At 39.1% G+C, this 17,540-nt stretch overlaps 1 pseudogene; it reads left to right on the top strand.

The window, feature by feature from the left end:
• Window positions 1-12,550: 12,550 nt before the first annotated feature.
• LOC119532626 lies at window positions 12,551-16,015 on the top strand (annotated as a pseudogene).
• The last annotated feature ends 1,525 nt before the right edge of the window (window positions 16,016-17,540 follow it).

Below are 17,540 nucleotides of genomic sequence, written 5' to 3'. Positions count from 1 at the left end.
GGCCTTGATTTCCCAGCCACAAACTCACAGTAACCCTGCTTGGGCAGGAGTTGGGGTGGGAGTATGGCTTCCTCTTCTAGATCGAAAAAGGCCAGATGATTTTTCAAGTATTGAGCTATAAGCAAAGAGAAGGAGGGAACAGGATGGGAGGGCAGATAAGCTAGAATTAGTATTCTGAGCATTTATGGAAAACAAATTGAAGCTGTGATTTTTATTTGGATTTAAATAAACATTTGAGTTTATCTAATTTATTTTTGAAGCACATATGGACATGTTCAATGGAAAAGGGATAAATAGAAACAACTACATTTGCATTTCAACGTAAAGGGAAGATGTCTACTGTAAGACTGACCTAGTGTGTTACAAGCACACTTTTCCAGTGCTCCAGTAATCAAAAAAAAAAAAAAAAAAATTAAACTACCCCCAAAACAGGGTCAAATACAGACTCCAAAATTTTCCTTTTGGAAGACTATATATAACTTATACTGTGGGGCACATTATCTTGATTGAAATCTTTTTTCAATTTTTATTTTGAAATAATTTCAAAGTTACAGGAAAGTTGCAAAAATAATACAAAAACAATACAGAGAATTCCAGTATATCCCCTATGCAGATACCCAGATTTATCAACTTTTAACATTTTTTCACATTTGTTATATCATTCTATCATCTATCTATCTTCTAAACATTTGAGTGTAAATTGTATATATATCATGTGGTCGGAATATTTTTATACCCGTAGGCACTTCACTGAATGACAATCTAAGAATTCCCACACATTTCTTTAAAGGGAGTTTAATATTTTGGTTGGCAAATGTGCCCAGAGGAGGTATTACATTGATAATACTTGCTTTTTACACAACTCCTTTCTATATGCAGTCAGAATGTTTTATGGTGGATTAGATCCACAAATTGAAAAGAGAAAGAATACACTTGAGCTTTTATGACTTACTCTGTCAAAAGAATATTTTTAAAAAGCATAAAAAATAAAACTCAGTCTCATGCCTGAGGGGAAGGTTAAATGATTAATGGCTTGAAAAAAATAGAGAAAGTTACAGTATGTTTAAGGTGATCCATTAATTAGATGTGAGGAAAAGACACAATGAGTCTTTGTTAACAAAGATCATAACTGTGTAATCTTGCCTTGGACCTATCTAAATTAGGTTGGATCTAAATCTAGTGATCTGGGAATAAGAAATTTAAAAAAATGAGCCATATCACAAATGCTCCATTTTCTCAGGCTCCTGGGCTCCGTCACATCTGCTAAGTGGAGAAATGCCTTGTGGGAAAGAACCCCAGAACTTTACTGTAGGTCTGAGCTGCTGCATATGTCATTTAGACTTGAAAACCTCATTTGTTAGTTTAATTACACAGTCAGGGCCCATGTAAGAGATGGGCAAGGTGCAGGAACTAGGAGTTCCATTGTTTATCTTATCTGCCTTTTTAGTACTAAACTCCCCCCCAAAAAGCAGCAGCAGTTAAAGAGGTACCAGTATTGGAAATGTTTTTTAATTTAGGTCAATTGGTAGCAAGTACAATATTATTTCTTAATGCAAAGTGACAGATGCCATTTACTGCAGCCATTAGCAAAGAAGGGTATGTCTTATTGATTGCTACAACTAAGAATCGTGCTGATAAATATAAAGTTGACATTTATAAGGCACTATGCCCCAAGCAGTCCAGAAACTTACCAGGAACAGCAAACCATATCAGGGGTTTCAGTTAAAATTAGCAACACTGCTTGCTTGGCTCTTTTGAAAGCCTTGGTCCAAAAACAAAGCAACATTCTAAATAGAGAACATATAAGGGCACTAAGTGGAGGCACGAGGGAGTTGGATGGGCTGGGGCGAGTCTCATCCCATCAGTGTACCTAAAGTCCCACCAAAGCAAGTATCTTCCCTGTCTGAAACCTCCAGAGATACCCAGAGCACAGACAAGGGGACTTGAAAGACCTTGTTTCAAATCATAGTGTGATTTGGGCAAATCACTAAATCTCTCTGAGCCTCAGCTTTCCATCTGTAAATCAGTGGATTGTTCAGAGAAATAAATTAGATAAAGTAAACAAAGTGCTTATTTATGACAGTGCCAGTTACATATTAGGCCTTCCCTCTTCCTCTTCAGTCTCACTCCCCTGCCATTTACCTCTCCGCCTTAAACTACATGACAATATAAAGGTTCTTTTGCTTAGCAATGCATTCACTTGCTCAACATTTTGCCAGTGAGTTCATGTCAAGTGCATGTCGGGGGTGGGAATTCTCAAGTGCATTCATTCCACAAAAAGTTAATGAGTACCATCATATGCTTGCGATGTGTCAGGTGGGAAGCAAAAGGGGAGCCAGACTTATGTCCCTACCTTCAAGTGGTTCACAACCTCTGGGGGATAGGATAGGGAGTGTGAAAGTACTGGGACACCAAATTCACTTCCAAGAAGAGGTAATCCTAGAGTTGAATGTTGAAAGGAAAGAGGGTGTTAGCCAGATTGGGAGTAGTGTGCTAGGCTCGGAGGGTGTGCTAGAAAGGGGAGAAGGGGAAGGGGTGGGACAGGGACCAGGAGATGGTGGAGGCAAAAAACAAAAAAAAAGTCATGGCTTCTTTGAAAAATTACAAGTAGTTGGTGGAGAACATATCTGAGTCAGTGTGGTAGACAGCAAAACTGAAGCTAAGAGCAAAGTCATAATTGTATAGAGCCCAACTCAGTTTGGATTTTGTACTTTTGCTGTTGTGGTTACCACTGGACAACTAACTCCCTTTCTCTCAAATGATGGTCCAAAGACTAGAATTGTATTCTCTGAAAGGGGCAAAATAGAGGGCCTCTGAGTTAGAGATCACCACGCACAACTGAGGGGGCAAGAGTGCTGTACTGAAATTGAAGAATAAATGTACTTTATACATCAAGTGATGAAAATCCAAGTCCTTTCCTCCCAGACAGCTCCCAGAACAATAGCAAGAGATTGGAAGAGTTTTCATGGGGAATTTGAGTAGCCCATGAGCAAAACCTGAAGCATCTGATATAAAGCTGTTTCAGCCAGATCACCCCACAACACAGCTCACAGTTGACACCCCCAATCCACACACCTGGAGCCCCAGTTCACCTTCTGGTCCCCCTACTTCCTCACCGCCTTGTGAGGAAAGCTTGAAAGATTGAGCTCCAAACAATTAACCAAACCAAACTGGAACAAAACAAGAAAACATAACATGAGGTAACAAAAATAATGCAAAGAGAGCTCTTCAAAAAATTATCATTAATAACATCATTGTGGTTAGAGAGGATATCATACCGAAGAAACAAGAACAGAATGTTATAAATAAATTTATAAAACAAGCAAACAAAAGAATTGTTGGAAATTAAAATCTTGAAAGCAATGCCAAGAGAACTGAGATGCAGGGAAAAAACTAAGGATAAAAAAATAATCTTATTTTTAAGAGTCAAAGCTGAATCTGTTATTATGTTATAGATTTTCATTTCCCTCAGGGGTCTTAACACTGGAATTGTTTTAACACCCAAAACAACTGACTGAGTGTGCGATAACTGATGATATCTATAGAGCAGGAGGTGCTGACCAGAATAAAAGGTAAGACTGATTTCCTGTTCCTCAGGCTAGAGAGGAAAATTGCTACCTTCCATTCTGTGGATTCTGTTAGTGCGCAAAACCACATAGCAAAAACTGGCAAGATGTTTCTGTACATATGTTATATTTTACAATAAGGAAATAACTGAAATTGTGGAACTGTAACCATAACATTCTTTGAAATTTGCTCTCTCACTGCTTGTTAAATCGTACTTTGAAAGTTATCACTATTATGTATATATGTTAAGTTTCACAATAAAAAACATATAAAAAAGTGGTGAGAATCTGCTCCTAGTGTTTCATGTGTTAAAGAATAATTTTTTTAAAAGAATAAAATCATGACTCATGCAAATGTAAAACATGTAAAAAATTATTTAACTTATTAATTAATGAGGGAACCAGTAAGATATTGCAACTAGGTCAGGAGAGAACTCTAAGTATCACACATTTATGATGAGAAAAGGAATGCTGAAATGAATTTACTTTGGATGCAAAACTGCTCAATATACACAGGGTATAATCAATTGCATTCCATAGGACAATTTGCATTTCTGTGGACAATACTCATTTGAGTTACCATCAATTTTCTACAAGTTAGCTTCTATCTCTACAAAGTTGCATAATAGCCTAGTCAAAGAAAAATAAAGGTGGATGGAACCCAGATGGATGAGCTAGCTAGATGCCCACTAAATTCAAGTCTTTGACAATTTTTCCTCATAGACTTTCCTCCTTGTGATCACAATAATTTCACAAAATTAGGCTGGTCTCATTAGATTTGGTCCAATTATTTGTATAGGTACAGGAAGAATGTCAAGTTACCATTTATGCCTTCATGAATTTACTTTGCAAAATTAAGAGCTCTTTAGTACTAAACAATTATAAAATTAACTTCTGTTGGGAATTTCCATAAGAAGTCTCAGTTTTACTTTTAAATGCCTCTATTATTTGATATCCCTAGGCTAGGAAAACAACCCAAGAAACTCTCTGCCCCAGATTTCACCTATAGTATCTACAAATTTGGGTAGAATCATCTGTTCTTGAGGTCCCCCCAATATCCTTATATCCTTGGCTACCAGGAAGTGATCTTCTCCATCACCTGTAAGGAGCGATGTTTGCTGTAAGTCAGGTACCTGGTCAGTTTTTCCCAGAGGATTTTGTCTGCATAGACTGCATAAGTAAAGTCAATTCTAGATCTTTAAAAGTGGCTTGTCCTACTTGATTAACTGAGCATCATTCTACATATAACACTCCAGGTAAGTTCTTGGTTGTATAACCGATTATTCTGATTATATCCTGGTGAAAAAGGAGGATAGATTCTCATGAATCTATCAAATAACTAGATTGTCACAAAAAGTAAAGAAACTTAGTAAGATTTTCTGAATTATTGGGGGGGGATGTCAGTGAGAATCAGATATCATTTTAAAGTGTTCCATTTCAGTTTATAAAAGCAAAATCTACTAAACTGTAATGGGTTATATATAGCTTAAGAAGAAAGAGAAAAGCTTTCCTTCCCTATCCAGACAATAGAATATTAAAACAACCTCAACAATATTCCAAATAAATAGCCAAAGTGGAATGTCCTTCATCAGTTCATCCAGTCTAGGAGTCAGCAAATCTTCTTAAAAAGGCCAGTAAATATTTTAGCCTTGTGGATCCTGACACAACTACTTAAATCTGCAGTATAGCACAGAAACAGCCATAAACAATACAATAAACAAATGAGCATGGCTGTGTTCTAATAAAACTTTATTTACAACAAGAGGCCACCTGCTGGGGACTATAGTTTGCTGACCCCTGATTCCGTCCAAAGGAACTAATTCTTCCACTGGATCTTGGGCTAGCAGGCTCACGAAGCCATCTGCTTCTCATCTAAAAAGAGTTTTAGAAATCCTGATTCAGCCTACTGAGTATTAAATTGTTGCCATTGGAAGCCTGAACCCAAAGTCTATTCCTTTGAAGTGTCGATAGTCTGAACTACCTGGTTTAATTCTTTTCCATGGGATGCAAAGACAATTTTTGGGGGGCAAAGGCACAAAGTCTCTCCTATAGCAGAAAGCAAAGACTTCAGGCAGACATTAAAGTAAAACAACAACTATCTGTAGATGACAGAGGCTTAATGGTTATGGTTAATTTATTACCGAAATTTTTCAAATATGAAATGTCTGATGAGTGGTCATAAAAACCATAAAGAAACAAGAAAAATTTGTTATTTCTGTGGTGTGCAAAATAAGATGATAAAGTCATTCCAAAACTTTTAGACAAAATATCTTTAAGGACAATGATTATACCTATTTTCAGAGAAGACAGTGAACGTTTCATCTGATTTAGAAAAATGAATGACCATAATTTTAAACAAGAAGAATCTTGAAATATAAAATATAATCTTGAGACTTAAGAAAAATATACAAATAATTTATCAAGACTATGAAGCCACACATGTGGCCCCTCTCTCACTAAGCCAACTTGGCAGGTGGACTTGCTGCCCTCCCCCCATGTGGGACATGACTCCCAGGGGCGTAAATCTCCCTGGCAATGTGGGACATGACTCCTGACAATGAGCCTGGATGTGGCATCGTGGGATTGAGAAAGCCTTCCGCACCAAAAGGAGGGAGAGAAATGAAACAAAATAAAGTTTCAGTGGCTGAGAGATTTCAAATGGAATCAAGAGGTCATTCTGGAGGTTATTCTTATCATTATACAGATATCTCTTTTTAGTTTTTAGTGTATTAGAATAGCTAGAAGGAAATACCTGAAACTGTTTAACTGCAACCCAGTAGCCCTAATTAATGAAGAAATTGTACAACTATATAGTTTATACAGTGTGACCGTGTGATTCTGAAAACCTCATGGCTCACACTCCCTTTATCCAGTGTATGGACGGATGAGTAGAAGAAATAGGGACAAAAAAGTAAATGAATAATAGGGAAGAATCAGGGGATGGGATGTTTTGGGTGTTCTTTTTTACTTTTTTAAAAATTTTAGTCTCATTTTTATTTTTTGGAGTAATGAAAATGTTCAAAAATTGTGGTGATGAATGCACAACTATATGATGATACTGTGAACAACTGATTGTACACTTTGGATGATTGTAAGTTATGTGAATATATCTCAATAAAATTGCAGGAGGGAAAAAGAATATGAAGCTAAGAGACTAAGTCAGGACATCTGTAGTTTTATACAACTCTGTGGCTAAGTCTAATGTCCATTCCCAATTAAGAAGCTCTGACCTACTTGCTAGATTCAAATTAAAGAAGTAGGTTGTGGCCAAGTAAACATTTTGAATAATAACTAAAATTATGACTGATAATACCATACTGTTTGTTGTCTAATACTATCAAACAAAGCACCATTAGCACTCTGTCAAATACAGGAAAATTCAACAGAAATATTTCATAAGTGTTTTGGTCAGTGTTTCCCTGAAGATTAAAACATATTATGGACAGTGAGGACACTGACAAATATCCAAGGACTTCTCATGTACATACTATTTATGAAATATTTATATTAATAACATTATGCCTTTACAAATTTAGCCTACATAAGGCTGAGTATCTCTTTTGATCTGGCCACTCTTTCTATGAAACTTTATAATAAAACAAGTTTAATTATTTCTAGCCTCTCTTTTTATAACACATAAGAACAAATCTTTGTAACTTTCAAAGGGCCCTTTGGGAAAGATAGATTTGGGCATAAAAGTTATCAGGAAAGATTTATTTTCTTTTTTCTGTACTTAGGATCCCGTATCGGGAAAACAAAAATCAAAAAGTCAACAGAGGAGAATAGGATAATTGATTAAGATGGTATCATGGGAGCTTGCAAAACAACATTTGGTTACCTATTTAATCACAATGACAGTAAGTCATTTAAAAATGAACATAGAAGGCAACAAGACTTTTTTTAAAACCATGATGCTTTCATAAGTGAAGAAACTTTTTTGGGGTGGCTTAAATAATCCAAGATATAATAAAGTGTAAGGAAGATAACACTTGTTCTAGTTTGCTAATGCTGCTGGAATGCAAAACACTAGAGATGGATTGGCTTTTATAAAAAGGGGGTTTATTTGGCTACACAGTTACAGTCTTAAGGCCATAAAGTGTCCACGGTAACACATCAGCAATCGGATACCTTCACTGGAGGATGGCCAATGGTGTCCAGAAAACCTCTGTTAGCTGTGAAGACACATGGCTGGCGTCTGCTCCAAAGTTCTGGTTTCAAAATGGCTTTCTCCCAGGACATTCCTCTTTAGGCTGCAGTTCCTCAAAAATGTCACTCTTAGTTGCACTTGGGGTATTTGTCCTCTCTCAGCTTCTCTGGAGCAAGAGTCTGCTTTCAATGGCTGTTTTCAAACTGTCTCTCGTCTGCAGCTCCTGTGCTTTCTTCAAAGTATCCCTCTTGGCTGTAGCTCCTCTTCAAAATGTCACTCTCAGCTCCACTGAGTTCCTTCTGTTTGTCAGCTCATTTATATGGCTCCAGTGATTTAATTTAGACTCACCCTGAATGGGTGTGGTAACACCTCCATGGAAATCATCCAATCAGAGTCATCACCCACAGCTGGGTGGGCCACATCTCCAGGGAAACACTCAAAGAATTACAATCTAATCAACACTGATACATCTGCCCACACAACATTACATAAAAGATAATGGCGTTTTGGGGGACATAATGCATTCAAACTGGCACATTCCACCCCCTGGACCCCAAATGACATGATCTTTCCATATACAAAATACATTCATCCCACAACAATATCACAGAAACTTAAATCATTTCAGTAACAATAGTTAAGTACAAGATCCCATTAAATCAGTTACAGGTGTGGTCTGTCCAAAAGCAAAATTCCCCTCTGACTGTGAAGCTGTAAACTTAGAACAAGTTATGTGCTTCCAATATACAAAGGAGGGGCATTCATAGGATAAACATTTCCATTGCCATAAGGAAAACCTGAAAGGAAAACGGGGTTCACAGGACCAAAACAGTTCCTAAAACCTGTGGGACAAACTCCATTAGATTTCCAAGTCTGAGAGTCATTAACAGAGTGAGGTTGCATCCTTGGGGCTTGAGAGAGCAGGAGTCTAACCCTTCCTAAGGGTTTTTGTGGCAGCCCTTTCCTCTCCAAATGCTGAGTTGAGTGCTCCAACATACCCACACACTGGGGAGACTACCTTTTTGGCTCCACTCTCCTCAAACATTGGGGCAGCACCCGGATTCCCTTCCATCTCTGGGGCACACACTCAACCCCTTCAGAACAGTGCTGTGGCAGCCAGGCTCTCTCCAATTCCCTGGGAATGTGCTCCACCCTCTTTGGGGCTTGGGGTGGCAGAACATTTCCTGAGCATCAAGGTGGAAGGCCCATCCTCAACCTCCAAGGCAAACTCACCCTTTCTGTGCATGTGGGCTGCTCCACTATCCCAGCCTGAAACCTCTTGACTCCAGACCTCAACCTCCATGGCTCTGTCTTTGAAGAAATTTTTCCTTCTATTTGTTCCTTGCCTGTCTCCTCCAGTCCAGACTGGCAATGGCTCTGTCTATAAAGACCTTGCAAAAATTCTGTTTGCTCGCATGAAGCACACAGGGGTCAAAGCCATCAGACAATAGGACTTTCCACAAATCCTTTCTGCTTAACTCCTTTTCCAGTCTTGGCTGGTACTGAAATGCTGGCTGGGTTCTGTGTTTGGTTACATCCTCATGTTTGGCTACAGCTTCTGGGATTCCAGCCCCAGAAGTCCATAATTTTCCAAGCCATCAGCTTCTGGTTTCTTTGAATCCAAGAGTTCAGTTCTAAGTTTATCTCTCTCTGCTCACATTTTACTATAAGCTGCAAGGAGAAGCCAGGGTACATCCTCCACACATAGTCTGGAGATCTCCTCAGCTAAGTATTCCAGGTTGTCGCTTTCAAATTCTTCCTTCCATCTGACACCAGGACTCAATTTTGCCAAATTCTCTGCCACTTTAAAACAAGGATCGCCTTTCTTCCAGTTTCCAACAACACATTCATCATTTCTGTTCAAGGCCTCATCAGAAGTATCTTTAGAGTCCATATTTCCACAAACAGTCTCTTCAAAGCAGTTTAGGCCTTTTCTATCAAGTGCCTCACAATTCTCCCAGAATCTTCCCCTTATCCATTTAAAAAGCCATTCCAACATGTTTGGTATTTGCAAACTCAGCAGCAAAAGCACCCCACTCTCAGTACCAAAATCTGTTCTTGTTTGCTAATGCTGCCAGAATGCAAAACACCAGAGATGGATTGGCTTTTATAAAAGGGGTTTATTTGGTTACACAGTTACAGTCTTAAGGCCATAAAGTGTCCAAGGTAACACATCAGCAATCGGGTACCTTCACTGGAGGATGGCCAATGGTGTCCGGAAAACCTCTGCTAGCTGGGAAGACACGTGGCGGACATCTGCTCCAAAGTTCTGGTTTCAAAATGCCTTTCTCCCAGGATGTTCCTCTCTAGGCTGCAGTTCCTCAAACATGTCAGTCTCTTAGCTTCTCTGGAGCAAGGGTCTGCTTTCAACGGCCATCTTTAAAATGTGTGCTTCCTTCAAAGTGTCCCTCTTGGCTGTAGCTCCTCTTCAAAATGTCACTCACAGCTGCACTGAGTTCCCTCTGTTTGTCAGCTCATTTACATGGCTCCAGTGATTTAATTTAGACCCACCCTAAATGGGTGGGGATAACACCTCCATGGAAATTATCCAATCAGAGTCATCACCCACAGTTGGGTAGGGCACATCTCCATGGAAACACTCAAAGAATTGCAATCTAATCAATACTGATAACATCTGCCCACACAAGATTACATCAAAGATAATGGTGTTTGGGGGAACATAATACATTCAAACTGGCACAACACTGAAGGTAAAGAATAACTCTTCATGTTGTAGGTAAAGGTATTAATCACTAAACCAAAGAGAGCAAGGCCATCGAAATCAAGCAAATCTTACAAAGATTTTAACATATTTTATAGTTTCTTTTCAGACTCAGGTATTATAATCCAAATCAAATAAAGCTCACTTTCCAAATTTTGTCATTATGTTCTTTCATATTCTGGAACACACTGACACTTTAGGACAGATCTCAGCAGTCCTGCTAAGTCAAAACTAATTTCAGAGTAATATTAAGATCTTATTTTTATGGTACAGATTGATAGCTATAACCCACATAAACAGCAGCTCTTTGGGGTTCTCAATAAGTCCCAAGAATGTAAAAGGTCCACAGAACAAAAATCCTAAGAACATTTTAGGACAGTTTCAGGCAGCTTTAGGACAAAATTAACTGTTCTTCCTTAAAAATAAAGGTACATACATAGTTGTATTTCTCAATGACCATTGTTCTTAGGGTAGTCTCAATAATTTATATTAATTATAACTGTTAACCAAACAAAGTAACTAACTTCTATTTCACAGAGAAAACCAGGAAGTGGCAAAAAATGAACATGTTCATTAACATGACCCAAAAACAATCTCTCTATAACATATAAAAATAAGCTAAGTATATAAACTCATTATACTTAGTAATCAACATTTCAGTGCTCTATCTTAGAAATTAAAGATATCCAATACTTATCCATTAATTAACTCAATTTAATATCATTCCAAGGTTTTAAGTCACCTAAAGATCTCAGAAATTTTAATCAGACTGACATACTACAAAATATAATAACTGTTGACATACATTTGTCAGAATAATGATTCAATTTAAGCACAAATTAACATTTTTCATAATCTTAAATACTACTCCATAAGTGGGAAATAATATACCAAGTGTAATCAGGGAAGACAATGTTTGTTTCTTAGAGCCCAGAACTATTGTTTATATGTCTTCTAGAACATGTGTATCAGTAATCTTGGCTAGAAGTGGGCTGGACCTAGATAAAACTGTTAATTAGGTGAATTCTTCTTCAGCTTCTTATTTGGGACAATTCAATTCTTAATTCCTACTTTTTTTCTAGTACCACAGCCCCTTTCAAGGATCCAACACCAGAAAATGCACTTCCAATTTCCAAGGTATTCCCTCGGCTAGGCAAAACTGAATGATGAAAATTTTCCTTTCCCTCAACTCTTTCATCAAAACCTACCTGTCTTGTGTCTCCCCAGAATTCCCATTACCTTAATCAGATAAACTATGGTACACTAAGGAATTAAAAATATCCTTTCCCAGATATCATTTGTGCTTTAGCAGAAGAAAACATTAAGGTGTACTCAGCATAATGAGTACGTAGTGAGTATTGTTTGTGTTGGGCATTATGCTCTATCTACGTCATCATATATGGTCAATTCCTGGCCTCAGGGAGCTTTTGTTCTATTAATTAACCCAATGTAGTAAGTGATATAGTAAAGTTATATATAAAATGTGCCAGAAGCTCTCACTTTTATGGTCAACTGATCTTCAAAAAGGATGCCAGGGCAATTCAATGGGGAAAAGAATAGTCTTTTCAACAAATGGTGCTGGGACAATGGGATACTCACATAAACAAGAATGAACTGGACTGCCACTTCACACCATATACAAAATTTTATTCAAAATAGACTAAAGACCTAAACATAACAACTAGAACTATAAAACTCTTAGAACACATATAGCCATAAATTTTTGTTGCTTGTTTTAAGTGATGATGTATTAGATATAATGCCAAAAAAAAACCACCAAAAAAAAAAAAAAAAACAACTAAAGCAAAAAATAGATAAATTAGACTTCATCAAAATTAAAAACTTTTGGCCTCTGACGGCTACCTGCAGGACCAGGCCCCCAGCTGTCCATCTGCCTACTCAGGCCTCGTGGGCACTGCTGTCACCCCCAACGTCATAGACAACGCAAGCACACGCCTGGCGCCCTGGTGTGACCACGGAGCCAGTGGAAACTGGCGTGAGGAGTGCAAAGCTTTCTGAGGGCTCTTCATGAGGAACCACTGTTTGGGGTTTCACCAAATGGAGCCTCTTTAACATCAGACAATTTATAAAGGAAAAGAGGAGAATTCCAGGAATATGGCAGAGTGGGTGAGGTGGAGCGGGCTTCTCCTCCACAAAGGAAACTAGAGAGGGGCTGGAGGATGCCTGGGACTGCAGTTTCAGGGTGTGAGTGGTGGAAACACTGTGACTCCAGGGATGGGGTGAGTGAGTTTGTATGGCCGGACTGCCTCCTGGGCCGGCAGCTACGAGACAGCCACCAGCCAAGGGAGTGAGCAGTGGCTCTCCACTCGCGAGCACCCACCTTAGCAATTAACTAGGGAGATAATCCTCTGCAGCCACACAGCTGGGAGTTTCCAAGAGGGAACCCAGGAGGGGTTACTCTACCCCCATGGAAGTCTAGGGGAGGCACAGGCAAGAAGTACGGATAGGAGAGGGTGCCACATGGAAGCACAAGGAGCCTCTCCCACACCACAAAGGCTCACGGGCACACGGTAGGCAGGGAGCAGGGCACATTTGAGCTGGAGGATGCCCTTGAGCAGATTCCCTGCCAAACTGCACAGAGCCCACATTGCACCCCCAGGGCAGGCACTTCCAGTGCACACGGAAAACTGGCACACTGGTTGAATTCCCACCCAGTTTGGCCCTTGCCAGTGTACAGGTGAAGTTGGGAGAAAGCTGGCTTAAGAGTAAGAGCTGGCTCAAGATCACCATCTGCTGGTAGGACCGGGAAAGTGCACTCCAGCAAGCTGCAGCTCTGCCAAATTAAATATAAATGCTCCAATAATCCTGCATTTCCCAAAATAATCTTACCAAGATAAGAAAATGCTCTGAAGTCAACAGAAAATCATAAAGCACCTGAAGAAAAAAGAAGATACAGACAAGTCAAATGAACAATTAAAAAGCCAGAGGAGACACAAAATTTGGAGCAATTAATTAAAGAAGTGCACACAAATCTCCACAACAACTTCATCGAGATGGATAAAGATATAAAGGTCATCAAGAAGACTCTAGAAGAGGATGAAGAATAATCTGAAAGAATAAATTAAAAATAGCAGCTCTCATGGAAATAAAAGATACTGATCAAATTAAAAATAAACTAAAGGAGATACACAAGACGACAGCCACCACAGGCTCAGGAGTAAAAGCCTCTCACAATTTCCAACTGTTGGAAGAGCTTGAAGAAGGCCAGAAAGGAGTAGGAGATGGTACAGTTAGCTGGGGTCTAGAAGATGATGAAGACGTGACACTTACAAGATGGACAGGGATGATAATTGGGCTTCCAAGAACAATTTATGAAAACCAAATATACAGCCTTAAAATAGAATGTGTGGAATCCTACAACTCAATGACAATAGTATAGATAGCCCAATTACAAAATGGGCAAAAGACATGAAAAGACAGTTCTCTGAAGAGGAAATACAAATGGCCAAGAAACACATGAAAAAATGTTCAGCTTCACTAGCTATTAGAGATATGCAAATTAAGACCACAATGAGATACTATCTCACGCCAATTAGAATGGCTACCATTAAACAAACAGGAAACTACAAATGCTGGAGAGGATGTGGAGAAATTGGAACTCTTATTCATTGTTGGTGGGACTGTATAACGATTCAGTCACCGTGGAAGTCAGTCTGGCAGTTCCTGAGAAAACTAGATATAGAATTACCCTTCCATCCAGCAATTGCACTTCTCAGTATATACCCAGAGATCTGAAAGCAGTGACACGAACAGATATCTGCATGCCAATGTTCATAGCAGCATTATTCACAATTGCCAAGAGATGGAAACAACCCAAATGTCCTTTGACAGATGAGTGGATAAATAAAATGTTCTATATACACACGATGGAATACTATGTGGCTGTAAGAAGGAACAATGTTGTGAAACATATGACACCATGGATGAAACTTGAAGACATAATGCTGAGCGAAATAAGCCAGGCACAGAGAAATATTATATGCTACCACTGATGTGAACATTGGAAAATGTAAAACAAATGGTTTATAATATAGAATGTAGGGGAACTAGTGATAGAGAGCAATTAAGGAAGGGGAAATGATAACCCAATAAGAACAGGTAAGTTATTGTGGGTAAATTTAACATTCTGGGAATGCCCAGGGATGACTATGGTCTGTTAATTTCTGATGGGTATGGTAGGAACAAGTTCACAAAAATGTTGCTATATTAGGTTATTTTCTTGGGGTAGAGTAGGAACATGTTGGAAGTAAAGTAGGTATCTTAGGTTAGTTGTCCTTTTCTTACTCCCTGGTTAGGGTTTGTTTGAAATGTTTTTTTTATTGTATTTAAAAAAATTTTTTTGATATAGTTGATTTAGAAAAAAAGAGTTAATTAAAACAACAACAACAAAAGACAACGAAAAAATATGCAGAGTCCTCTTGAGGAGCTGGTGGAGAATGCAGGGGTGTTGGGCTTCCTCATCTTGATGGTTGCTGAGGTGCTCACAGACATAGGGGACTGGTGGTTTGATGGGCTGAGCCCTCTACCACAGGACTTGCCCTTGGGAAGACTGTTGCTGCAAAGGAGAGGCTAGGCCTCCCTATAATTGTGCCTAAGAGGCTCCTCCCGAATGCCTCTTTGTTGCTCACATGTGGCCCTCTCTCTCTAGCTGAGCCAACTTGGCAGGTGAAATCACTGCCCTCCCCTCTACATGGAATCTGACACCCCAGGGAGTGAATCTCCCTGGCAACATGGAATATGACTCCTGGGGAGGAATCTGGACCCAGCATCATGGTATGGAGAACATCTTCTTGACCAAAATGGGGATGTGAAAGGAAATGAAATAAGCTTCAGTGGCCGAGAGATTCCAAAAGGAGCCAAGAGGCACTCTGGTGGGCACTCTTACGCACAATATAGACAACCCTTTTTAGGCTCTAAAGAATTGGAATAGCTAGCAGTAAATACCTGAAACTATCAAACTACAACCCAGAACCCATGAATCTCGAAGACAATTGTATAAAAATGTAGCTTATGAGGGGTGACAATGTGATTGGGAAAGCCATAGGGACCACACTCCCCTTAGTCTAGTTTATGGATGGATGAGTAGAAAAAGGGGGGAAGAAAAAAAAAAAGGCATCCAGTGTTCTTTTTCACTTTAATTGTTCTTTTTCACTTTAATTTTTATTCTTACTATTTTTTGTGTGTGTGGTAATGAAAATATCAAAGATTAATTTTGGTGATGAAAGCACAACTATATAATGGTACAGCAAACAATTGAATGTACACTTTGTATGACTGCATGGTATGTGAATATATCTCAATAAAATGAATTAAAAAAAAATAGAATGTGGACCTAAATATCCAGAAGCACTCCCCTTTGTAAGATTTGTAACAAAAATTAATATGAATGGAGTTAATAGTTCTAATGGAGTGGTGGACCCAAGAGCCCTATCAATGCTAGCAAAGTGGCAGAATTCGTATAGCATCAAAGTTCTCCTGCAAGAACTGCAATGCCTAATGATGTCTAAAGAAAATATGAAACTCCCTTAGCCACTTGAAGGACAGCTTCACAGCAATTAATCAAAAAGAAAAACCACAGTCCCTTCCCTCACCCCCATTCAATTTAAGTAGTCTTTATTTTCCACAGTAGTAAATTTTCTAGATATATCTTGTAGACCTCAAAGTACTAGAAAGGAAGCTCCCCTTCAAAGGCATTTTATCTTAAGATACTGTAAATGACACAAATTTTTTGTCCTTTTGAAATACATAAGTTGTACTATAACAAATAATACTGTCAAGTGTAACCACTGGCCATGTAGCTGAACTTCTGTGATCAAGAAAGTATATTTAAATTGGTTCCCATCATAACTGGTGGGGCACATCTAACTCAACTGTGAAGAGACACATCACACAATCAGCTTGCTGCTGATTGCATGACCTGGGGTCTCTGCCTTCTCCCCCTTTTCCTCCCTCTACCTTCCTCCTTCCTTCTCTCCCTACAACAGCCCTCCAGATTGGGGTGGCTTATTAGAATAGATGTGAAAGTTTCAGGTCACAGTCTCTGAGACTACTGTTGGGTGTGTGTGGGTGCTTCATCTGCACCCCCTCGTTTCTTTTTTTAAGTCTTAAATGGCTACTCCCTTCCAAGCCATCATCCTCTCCCCACTCTATACTGCCATCCTTGGCTGAAAAATAGATTGTAACCCTCTCTACTCCTCTCTGAAACTGGCCTTTGGTGAGGAATTCTTTCAGGGTTTTCCCCATATATGCCCCCTCCTCTTATTGAGGGGTACTGCTTTTTCCTTTCTCCTCCTGAAGTCCCTTCCTGCACCTTCACCACCCAGTGCTTTCCATGACACTTCTTGCTTTGGCCAGAAGCCATCAGGTAAGGTTGGAAAGAGTCTCTGACCTCCCTCATTTAGTTTTGGAACCACATTTCTTTACTCTCCACCAGCCTGGGAAATGAAAATTGGATCCTCAGTCCTGCTACCCTCTGCTGTCATCAGCTGATGAATTTTTTTAGCTCAGGTTTTGATATGGTGAAAAGAACACTCACCAGGGTTACTCAGACTTGCCAGTTCTCAAAGTCCTTGGTGGTTAAACTTGGAGAAAGGCCACATGAAGACACTTATAAGCACACACAATCCCTCTGAATGAATTGTTTTCTTGTAATTGCTTTTGCTTTTAAAAATTGAAGAAGTTTAAACAGAGCTCTCATTTGGTCATCCTTGCAATCCCTTTGGGTCTAGTTTAGAATCTGACAACTGGAACAAAAGGAACCTTGAATTTGGGGCACACTTTGGTTTTGATGCTGCTGCCTCTCAGATCCTCAGCAGGAATTAAGAAAGAACTTGGTGTGCACAGCAGATCCTGAAATTGGTGGGCTTGACTTCCTGACAAATTGCTGTGTTTTCCCACTCTTCTGTTCAGGACCACTAAATGCTAAAATGTGAATGCATACCAAAATAAAAGCAATGCATTGTGTCCTAAACTTTTTTTTTCTTTTTTAATTTAGTAGTTGTGTTAAACCACCTTCCGAAACAGCAGATATCAAGTCTGAAAAATGATTGATGTTTCCATTGATCTTTTTTTTCTGGGGAAAACC

Source organism: Choloepus didactylus, chromosome 4 (assembly GCF_015220235.1).
Source record: "Choloepus didactylus isolate mChoDid1 chromosome 4, mChoDid1.pri, whole genome shotgun sequence".
NCBI lineage: Eukaryota > Metazoa > Chordata > Mammalia > Pilosa > Megalonychidae > Choloepus > Choloepus didactylus.
Note: the sequence above shows the minus strand (reverse complement) of the source record. Positions and strands in the feature narration are given on the sequence as shown.